This window comes from Mustela lutreola, chromosome X, assembly GCF_030435805.1.
Source record: "Mustela lutreola isolate mMusLut2 chromosome X, mMusLut2.pri, whole genome shotgun sequence".
NCBI classification, from domain to species: domain Eukaryota; kingdom Metazoa; phylum Chordata; class Mammalia; order Carnivora; family Mustelidae; genus Mustela; species Mustela lutreola.
Genome location: NC_081308.1, coordinates 21,397,540 through 21,408,729, shown reverse-complemented (window position 1 = coordinate 21,408,729; position 11,190 = coordinate 21,397,540). Strand labels below are relative to the sequence as shown.

The 11,190-nt window shown below is 37.8% G+C and overlaps 1 pseudogene; it reads right to left on the bottom strand.

Annotated features, from left to right (window-relative positions):
- Positions 1-2,626: 2,626 nt before the first annotated feature.
- LOC131822136 (U6 snRNA-associated Sm-like protein LSm3) lies at positions 2,627-3,036 on the bottom strand (annotated as a pseudogene).
- Between the last annotated feature and the right edge of the window lie 8,154 nt (positions 3,037-11,190).

Genomic DNA, 11,190 nt, shown 5'->3' with positions numbered 1-11,190 from the left:
TTAATTTCAGTTTGCAAATGATAAAATGGAGTCACAAGTATTAAATTACTTTCCATGCTCTATATCCTACACAGGGTTATTTATATGCTACTTGGTGGCTTCAAAAAATGATATATAGCCAAGGTAAGTAAATGCTAAAGCAACATCAGGACCACTAATGAGGAAGTCTCACTAACGGAAATGAAACACATTTTCCTTTGACTAATTCAGTGTAGCAGAGGAAGTCATTACCAACACAAAAGTATATCCAGGCTGTGCAGAGGTTTTGACTTCAAAATTAAGTAACTGATATACTGTGTCTTTAAAACTAAACTAAGTAAATACTGTAGGCTAAATGTTTATGTCATCCCCAAATTCTATGTTGAAACCCTTATCCCCAGTGCGATGGTCTTTGGACACACAGTCTTCAAGAGGTAGTTAGGTCATAAAGATAGAGCCCTCAGGATGATAGTCATGTCCTTATAAGATGAGAGGGGAGAAGCTTGCCTCCTCTCTCTCTCTCTCTCTTTCCTACCATATGAGGACCTAGCAAGAAGATGGCCATCTTCAAACCAGAAAGAGGGCTCTCACCAGAATTTGGCCATACTGGGACCCTGATCTTAGACTTCCCAGCCTCCAGAACTATGAAACTAAACAAACAACTTAAGAATCTAAGGATGAAAATATATGTAAATTAATGCTTTTACTTTATTACCCTGCCTGGCATTATATCTTTACTTGAAGAGCTTTAAGGAAAGTTCAGTTTAAAAACCATTTTTTAAGGCATGATATCTGCAACAAGATAATATTTCAAAATCTATTAATGTGCTTTTCCTTGAATATTTTCTTATGTTGCCAGAGTGCTCCATTCCTCAAGGAGTCCTATGTTATGGTTAGAGAGTACAAGAAAGTGTCATTGTTCACCTCTTGAAATTTCAAAGAGTTTCACAAAGCCAATTTTTAGAGATAAGAGTGCTAAAAACCAGGTTTTCATTTTTCAAGAGCCAAGCACTTGAGAGAGTAAAGTAGAAACCCCAGCTAGGTTAAAGATGGAACCTAAGCCAGTGGGGGCCTGTGACTAATTTCCAAAATTGAACTCTGAGACTATACAAGGTTCCATTTCTAGGGTCAAGATTGGATTGGATTGACTTGGAAAAGAAAAATGGTAACAGGGTGCACTCTAGTAGAGAATGTCACCTGTTTATAGAAAACTTCCCACATGCCCCATTTGAGCACACAGGTGCTGTAAAGGCTAGTCAATGACAGGGAACCAATGACTGGCATAAGGATGACATCTGAACAAGAGACCATGGCAGGGATCAGGAATATCCACAGCAGGTACTGCCCCATGTCCCAGTGCTTTGCAGGAGCAGTTGTAGCTTTTATGGAAATCAACATCCAAACATGAAGTGACACAAGATCTTTCACTGGGAAGCCACTGGGGAACATATCTCAGACTGGTCACCCCTATTGCCATAATAAGCTTCCCACTGTCTCAGACATGACATTGGGAAACAAGGTAACCTAAACCTTGGGAACTGTCTCGGACATGACCTTGGGACACACAGTAACCTAAAAGAGGCTCTCATATAAGTATAAGAGGATTAAAATGTAAAATCAGAAATCAAGATAAGTTAGAGGTGAGGACAAGCATTTTATCCAAAAGAAAGTCATTCCTTGATCAAAATCTACTTGATATTCTTACAGGGCAAGAATGAGGGTGACTAAGCAAGGGTAGAACATGTTCAATGATTGAGAAGTGGCTGTACATCATCATTCCTATAATTTTTTTTTTTAACTTGGTCCCCTCTAGTTGGTCCATGAAATATATTTCCTACCATCTCCTCAGTATTTATTGCTCTTCAGAATTTCTAGAAATGATCTGCTTTTCCTAGGGTGCCTGGGTAGCTCAGTGGGTTAAGCCTCTGCCTTCGGCTCAGGTCCTGGTTTCAGGGTCCTGGGATCAAGCCCCACATCTGACTCTCTGCTCAGCGGGGAGCCTGCTTCCTCCTCTCTCTCTGCCTGCCTCTCTGCCTACTTGTGATCTCTCTGTCAAATAAATAAATAAAATATTAAAAAAAAAAAAAAAAGAAATGATCGGCTTTTCTCAATTCTCAAAGCTGCCTTTAGGCAGAGAAGTCAATTTGAGGTTCACAAGTAAACGCAGAGCTTTACACAATTCCTGTTAGCAGGAATATTACATCCCCCCCCCCCCCCCGCAACAAGTTACAGGTTAGAAATAAGAACTATTGAGCAAAGGGAACTGTATTAAAGAAATGTATTTTATTTATTTGTTTTTTTAAAAGATTTTATTTTTAAGTAATCTCTACACCCAAGTTAGGCCTCGAACTCACAACCTTGAGATCAGGAATTGCATGCTCCACCGACTTGAGCCAGCCAGGAGCCCCTAAAGAAATATATTTTTTTAATTTCAATCAAATAAGGAGACATCAAATATAATTTAAAGAAAGAAAAATAGAAATTGTCTCAGAAAACAACAGAGCAAATAAATTCCTGAAAAAAGAATTCTGCATCTTGCTGATCACAGTTATTGAAAGGGCTGGAAAAAAGTTAAAATGCCCTTTAGCTTAAGAGTTTTTGAGTTATCAGCAAATCAACTCATTTCAGAAGAATCCTTGGTCATTTCTTAATACCAAAATTTATGCAGATTTCTCTTTTGAATGTCTTCTATATTTAAAGAGGCAATCATACAAAATCTGTATTCCATACATGATAAATTCTTTGTTCCAGCCAACTCATAATGGAGGGTAACTAGTACAACACCATCATCTCTCTGGACAAAAAGCACTGGAATATTCCATTTTGTTGATTTATACATCTTTTCATATGTTTCCTCATCAATTTCTAGAGTATACATAGTTTCTTCCCCATCTCCAATATCATATTTAAATGCTGATCATAAGCATGTAATCTGCCTGGAAGCTCTCTGTCGTTTCTCATTTTCACATAAATATGCTCACCCAGGCTGAGCCTGATGAGATCCAGGGGCTCTTCTACTGTGTTGGCATTTTGTTGCCAGTCCACGTCACTGGCCATTTTGTTTCAAACCCTATGCCCTTTTCCAAAAAATGTATTTAGAAATTTACATTTCTGTATCTGAGTCACTGCGACTACAAATCGTAAAATAACTACACTTAACATCAATGTTAATCATATTGTAGTTGAGAACATTTTTGCTTTACTTTTTTGGAATCATGAAGCATGCACAATGTGATATTCCAGCACCATATACACCATAAATTTCCTATTATAACAGCTTTATTGTTTTCTAAAAATAAATGGTATAGAAAAAGCGTATCTTGTGAATCTTTAGATGGTTTGATATTTATGAAGTTTTATTGCCTCTTCCTAATCATGCAGGAATTTCAAAGTATCTTTAGATGGATAATTAATGTGTTAATAAAGAGAATAGATTAAAACAATAAAAATATTAGGTCAGAGAATTGTATTATACAAAAGTATTTTTATAAGGACCCCAAATATGCAAAACTAAACATCATATTTTTAAGGATACAAACAAATATGACAAAACTATTCTTAAAAGGTAAAGGAATGAGGCCGCCTGATGACTTCCACTTCTGGAAAAGAGAGCTAGGGAATTATTACCAACTTTCTTGCTGAGGACAATTAAAAGAATTGGATGAACTTTTAAAAACAAATTCCTTAGTGCATCAAACAGCTTATAATAGAATAAGAAATTACCAGACCAAGAAGTAAGGGAGGTTGCAAAAATCAAGAGAAGCTCAGCATTGAAAGTAATTTTTTTCCCCTCAGGGCGTCTGCTTCTTGGAAAGCAATAGCTATAAAACTAAACTAGTTTTTAGCGACCTTGTGGGGATAGAGGAGCAGTAGAGAGAAGAGTAGAACACACAGATCACATAAATCTGAGAGCTATTGGAATTATCAGGGTATAAAACAACTATCCTTTCTTTAATATATTATAAGAAAGGCTTGAAAATATATGTAGGAAACAAATAACTATAAATGTGACATAGCATATATGAAAAAAAAAACAGACTCACTGGAACAGAAAAAGAATTAAAATCAAGAATTCAATGTATGTGTGTGACAACAGATTAACACAGTTTAAAAGAAAAATACTGAACTAGAAGCCAATCAGAGAACATTTACAAAGAGAATTAGTTAAGTGAATAAGAAGTCAGAAAATTACTCCAAATAAAACGCTACAACACAAAACTCCAAAACAACAAAACAGAGGATAAAAGTCATAGATGACACAGTAAGAAGCTATAATATATTGTTAGTATCAGTTAGAGAGGGCAGAAATAATGGGGAAGAAGCACTATTTGAGGAGATAATGGTTGAAACAATTACCAAACTAATGACAAGTACCATGACACAGATTCGAGTAACTCAACAAATCTCCATAGGATGAAATGCATGTGTGTGCACACATACTCACTAGACACATAGTGAAACAGAAAAAAAAAAAAAAAAAGAAAAAAGAAAGAGAGAAAAATTAAAAATGATATAATGAAAGTAAGATAACCTTCAAAAGGGAAACAGACTTTAAGTCATAGTGGAAATCAGAAGACAATAAAATGATGTGATCAATTTATTTTTTTTTTAAAAGTAAATGAAATTCTATATCCATATCCAGGGAAGACATTTTTCCATAATTAAGTATAAATGAGAACAGTTTGGGGCACAAAGAAACAAAACAAAGCTAAAATCCGAATTTGTTATCAGCTGACTTGGTATCAAGAAAATACAAAATGTTGGGGCGCCTGGGTGGCTCAGTGCGTTAAAGCCTCTGCCTTCGACTCAGGTCATGATTCCAGGGTCCTGGGATCCAGCCCCACATCAGGCTCTCTGCTCAGCAGGGAGCCTGCTTCCTCCTCCTCTCTCTCTCTCTGCCTGCTTCTCTGCCTACTTGTGATCTCTGTCTGCCAAATAAATAAATAAAATCTTAAAAAAAAAAAAAAGAAAAAAGAAAATACAAAATATTGCTCATTAGACTAAGGAAATCTCTGAAAAGTAGAGATTCCTGAAGGAATGAAAAGAAACTGCACAAAAGTAATAACATCTGATTTTAAAATACACAAAATTAAAATACACAATAAAATAAGTCAAAAGATAATTTAATGATAAAGTATTCTGGTTTTTTTTTAATTGGGAGAAAGGTAAAGATATTAATGAACATTCTATTCTCTTAATACTTTTAAAGGCAAGAGAATAATAAATTCAGCATTGAGAACAGTAGTTACCTCTGAAAAGGAAAGATAAATATATAAAATGAGCCCATAAACTAGAAGGAAGAAGAGGCTGTACTCTAGTACTTATGTTGGATGATATGCTCTTGGGTACGTATTTTATTATCATGTTTCTTAATGTATACATAAAGTACCTAGTATAGACCAAATATATTTGGTAGTATGTACCAAATATTACATAGTTTCATTTAAAAATTACCTATTGACCAAGAATCAGAAATTACATTTTATAAAATGATGGTCTGGCATACATAAAAGTGACTAGAAGAGCTGATTTTGAGAAGTTTATCAACAATGTATATTATCTGTACAACAGTTAAAAATCAAGCTTCTCATAATATTTGATGATTTTATGAGTGTAATCAATCCAATTTGCCCAATTATCATTCCTCTAGTAGACTTGTATTCTTTGTCAGATTAGACATACATCAAAAAGATTTTTTTTCTTACTTCCTTCACATCACACAGTTCTGGATAGTTATTACATACTATAAACACTTACACAATTATGATTTACCTCTCACCAATCCTGCAAATTAGCACTAAGAAATATGAGCAAATGTATGTCCCACGTCCGAATGAATGGATGTATTTATATGACTGTATTCTCATTTGTGAGCAGACATGCTCATTCCAAACAAATATAGTTTCATCATCTTTACAAAAAATGTGGACTAGTGGATTTTATGTCATGTTTATATCAAACATTTAAGAGCCATTTATATGGAAATTAATTTTCTTAATTTACTGTTATCAGTTTGATATAAAAATACATTTATTTATTCCTATTTATAGTCATTTTTGGGTTTGCATTTTTATCCTTTTTATTTAATCTCATTTTTGAATATATATAAAATACTTATAGGGTTAAAAATGTTTTATACTATATATGTACACAAACTAAAATGACAAACTCTACTATATAAATGTGTGTGTCTTTGTGTGTGTAGTACTTAGCTGATTTCAACAGTTTATTGTAATATGTAATATGTATTTTCTAGGTTTTCAGATAATCCTTTGTACATGATTTTGACCATAATCCTAATAAGAATCATAATCCCCTTACAAGTCACTTTAACATTTTATTGGAATATGCCAATATTTCATTTATGGACAATCACTTGGAATCTCAGTAATTCTGAATACTGTAGAAGACATAAAGATATTTGAAAACCCTTCCATGTTATAAAAACTACTTCACAAATAATGGGTTTTTAAACGCATACTATTTGAAGAACACCTCAGGCTCTCAGGTTGAGCTTATTTACCCAGAGTTTAACTTTGATTTGAACAAAGTTGGATATTCCCGGGGAGGGGGATATTAAAAAGTGGAAAATTAAATTTATGTTTGGGGACTAAAACAGCTATTAGGGATGCAATCATAGTGCCTCTCTGACACAGCAGATGGCCCCATTGAGAAAAGACTTAGAAAGTCTTTAAAATACAACATCTAATTTTTATCAATGAATATTTTACATTTCAAAAGGACCAAAAGGGGAATTAAACCAACCCAAAGACTGAAAATATGGATAGATGAACCTAACGCTATATGAGACTGATTATAGGACCACCCAGAAAAAATAATAAATTCTTCTTTTTATTTTTTTAACGCAGGACTATAACCAAATACTTCATGTATACATTTTCAGATACAAAAAAATCTACAAAGAAATACTGAGTTTCACATAGTAAGTTTGTTGTGGTAGCAGTAGTGGTATAGTGATTCTAAACTGCATTGTGTTTATCAAAGAGTACTGCACATGATAGATATATTGATGTCTTCCTGGTGGAAAAAGGGAGATAAAACTATTAAGTGAGGGAAAATAAGGAACAGCCTGTGGGGGTATATATGAATTAGAAACATCAATGTGAGTCCTTCATGTAATAATTCCATCTCTGTCTACTGAAAGAACCTAGAAATAACAGCACTCAGAGCAGTGAGCACCCCCGGATCAATCTGGGCCCAATCAGGAGATAGAAATCACAGTGTGCGTTAAACAGGGGGATGTTTAATAAAAAATAGTTTATAATCTGGGATAGAGGATTGACTATAATATATACAAAAACTGTATGCCGTGCTCTTTGGCTGAAGGAGAGTACCCAAGTAAGGACAGCTTGGCAGGGAGCCCCTTCCCAGGGCTGGGTTTCAGACCTCACTGGTGAAAGGGGTAATTCAGCCCCCCTAGACAGCAGGGAAGTTTCCTTGTTCCCCAAAGCCAGAGCTGGTTTAGAATCACTAGATAAGCAGGAGGCAACCTTTCAGAGTATAGGCAAAGACTAGGGCAGATAGCAACCAATATGCAACCACTGGTGTGTGTATGTGTGTGTGTGCGTGCGCACATGCATGCACACACACGCACACACACACACACACACACACACACACAGGAGGTGAAAACCCTGTGGGCCATGAGTGAACAGCACAGGGCCTAAAGAAGCATTTGGCAGCTGTAGGGAGGAAGCCTTGGAGGCACTGGTTTTGACAGAACAAGGATACAAAGGTGCCAAGGACCACACAATCTGGGCATGTGGTACGGGTCCACCCTATCTCTTCCACCAATGCTGCAGTCCCCACCATGCCCTTAAAAGGCCCTTTCCTCCTGTCGTGACCCCTCCAGTGTCCTCTTTTTGAGAACGTTTAACATCATTCTCACTTTCCAGGAGATATGCTTAAAGGAATTTTGTGTATTATCATAGAATATATGTAGATGTGTGTACCCGGAACTGAGAGGTAATAAACTGATCACTGTCACAACATTTAACACCCAAATATTTGTTTCTAAATACGACTACTCTTTAAAAAGATCACAGCTCCTTGAATTCTAGGTCTGGATTGACTCTAGGTCTGGATGCAGAAGGAACTAAACGCTTGGAACTTCTTGCCAGAGACTTGCTCCAGCAGCAGTGGGAAGAGCCATCAGCTTGAAGGGGCTCCCAATGACCAAAGTTTGTTCAACTGAGCGTCCAAAAGGCTAGTGACAGTGAAGTCTAGAAAACAGTGGGGCGGTGCAGGTGGAGGGGTGAATCCTTTAAGGCCACAGTAGTATTCAAAAAGATGGAATGATAAGGGAAGATAAAGTTCTTCTTTCTAGAAGAATGATAGCTAAAAATATATGTGGAATGAAACAATTCAAAAGTCACAATTAGCAATAAATAAAATAATCACTGCTTTAGGCAGGGATGTCAAAGTATGCTCAAACCACTGAGGGCAAGTTCTTGGGGACTTCCATATTCACTACCTTGAGAAGTGTCACCCCACTGACTACGTGTAACTGCAAAAGAAAAGGGTATCTTTACCAAAGGTAAATGTGGAAAACTCCCAACTTAACTGTTACCAGTCTAGCAACCCCAATAACAGGGCAAATTGACATTATGTGTCTCTCTGATGCGAGGGGTCGTGGGCCTTCAGGGTTTTGCACCAAAGAAGGGGCATTTTCTTCAGCGACATTTGTGATCTGAGCATTGGTATGACTATGGACTACCATGGTACCATCTTTCCAAACTGGGAGAGATGGCTCTTCTGCTTTGGGGCTCTGTTGCTCCATTTTTGGTTCTCTGTAAACTTCTCTTTGCTCACCATACTCATGAGACACTTTCTGCACATCAGATTCTCTCTCAGACCTGCCGCCCTTTCCCAGTCCCTAGGGACTTACTGCCCAGTGCGTTGGCTCTGAGTTCATTCCCTTGTTTCTCCTGCTGGGCCCTCAGGCTTTGGCAACTGGTGATTTGCCCTTAAAGGCCTACAGTGCCTTAAGGGGACTTTTCACCAGTGCTTGCCCTCACAGAGGTTGGTGGCACTTTACCTGGTAAAGGTTTGCTATGTCTTGGAGCGAGTTCTTTCATTTCTCCAGCTCTAGGCTTGGCCTTCAGATGGCTGATGCCTGGCCCCACTCACCTCGTGGATCACTTTCTCAACTCTCCCTGCTTGCACTACTCCTGTGCATTCTGTGGAAGTTGGTAGAAACAGTGTGACAGGTCAGGGCAGATTCACTCTGGCTCCAGCTCAGCGGGATTCTAATCTATCACATGATCCCATTCACTGCCATTAAAGTTGGCCGACACCTGGCTGGTTTTCCTTAATTCTATCTGTGGCAGATGTCTTCACCTGCTGCTGCTCCATTGGAGTGAAAAGCAAACATGTACCTCTTCTCTAACATGTAGTGTTCTAGAATTTAGTCTATTTGGATTTATTTGAATCCTCAGCTCTCCGATATGCTTAAGAATTTTGCATGTCTCATATATTTAGCTTGCTAAAATTGTTATAATGACAACAACTGAGCATTTTTATATACTAGCCGTAAATGGAAGTCTGATGTGTTTTAAAAACACTTGTACAAGGGAACCTGGGTGGCTCAGTGGGTTAGGCCGCTGCCTTCGGCTCAGGTCATGATCTCAGGGTCCTGGGATCGAGTCCCACATCGGGCTCTCTGCTCGGCAGGGAGCCTGCTTCCTCCTCTCTATCTCTGCCTGCCTCTCTGCCTACTTGTGATCTCTGTCTGTCAAATAAATAAAATCTAAAAAAAAAACAAAAACAAACAAAAAAACACTTGTACAATACAGCTTATGCGGCTCCTTCCCTAAGAGCTATACCCTATTCCGTAGCTGTTACTCATTTAACAACCGAGGTCCTCTGCTCATCTTAAAATGCAGTTTCTTAGATGTATTTCCAACTTAGTAGCTAACAAAATGGAAAATGTTCTCCTTTTAAGGAATAGCAGAGCTGCATTCATTTTTCTATTGCCGCTGGAACAGATTATCACAAACTTGCTGGCTCAGAAACCAAAGAAACCTAGTTCTGTAGTCACAAGCCTGACACCAGGCTCAGTGAGTTACATTAAGAATTCAGCAGGTCTGCGTTCCTTCTGGAGGCTCGAGAGGAGACTATGTTGCCTTCCTGTTTCCAGCTTTTAGAGGCAACCCGCATTCCTTGGTCTGTTCCCCTTCCTCTGTTTTCCAAGCCAGCAGTGCTGCCCCTCCCTGATGCTTCATGAGCAGAGCCCCAGCCGTCCCTCTGGCTCCCCTGCCTCCCTCCTCCACTTACAAAGACCCTTGTGATCACATTGTGCCCACCAAGACAGTGGAGGCTACTCTCCTTATGGTCAGCTGATTAACAACCTTAATTCCTTCCTGCCTTATAACCCAAGATCCTGACAGCTTCTGGGGATCAGGACATAGATATACTCGGGGTGGGAACATGATTCTGCATTCCACAAGATTCCTCCTTGCTTGTCCTTCAGAATTCTCTGAATTAGTTTAGTGTCCTTTCTAAAAGGACACCATTCTAATTCTTGAAAAGTTTACACAGACTATGATTAACCCTAATTTCATTCACAGGGAAGCCATTAAGACCATTTTAAAAATGCATTTACCACACAAAGATAGCAGCACTCCCAAGTCCTAAAACCATTTTTTTTTTTGCAACATTAACAAATTTTACTGGATGGAAATGTTTTCTATGCTTTCACAACACAAGTTTGAAAGTAAAATGCATATAAAAATTTAACCTTAAATTTATTTTCTTAAAAAAATTTAAAGTTGGGCGCCTGGGTGGCTCAGTGGGTTAAGCTGCTGCCTTCGGCTCAAGTCATGATCCCAGGGTCCTGGGATCGAGCCCTGCATCGGGCTCTCTGCTCAGCAGGGAGCCTGCTTCCATTCCTCTCTCTCTGCCTGCCTCTCTGCCTGTTTGTGATCTCTCTCTGTCAAATAAATAAATAAAATCTTTAAAAAAAAAATTTAAAGTAAATTACAGGTTAAAGTGCATATTGTATCAAATATTTTATTGGCATGTCCTAACTAGCTTGAGGCTATTATCAAATAGCCCTCTGATAAGGGGAAAAAATATATATATGTCTTGCTTTGGAGACAACATACTATGAGGTAAATAATGTGCTGAGAATTGGCTGGCAGAAAAGCAAGTCATTTTTTATAATAATCCAAGCATTTTAATGGATAGCTA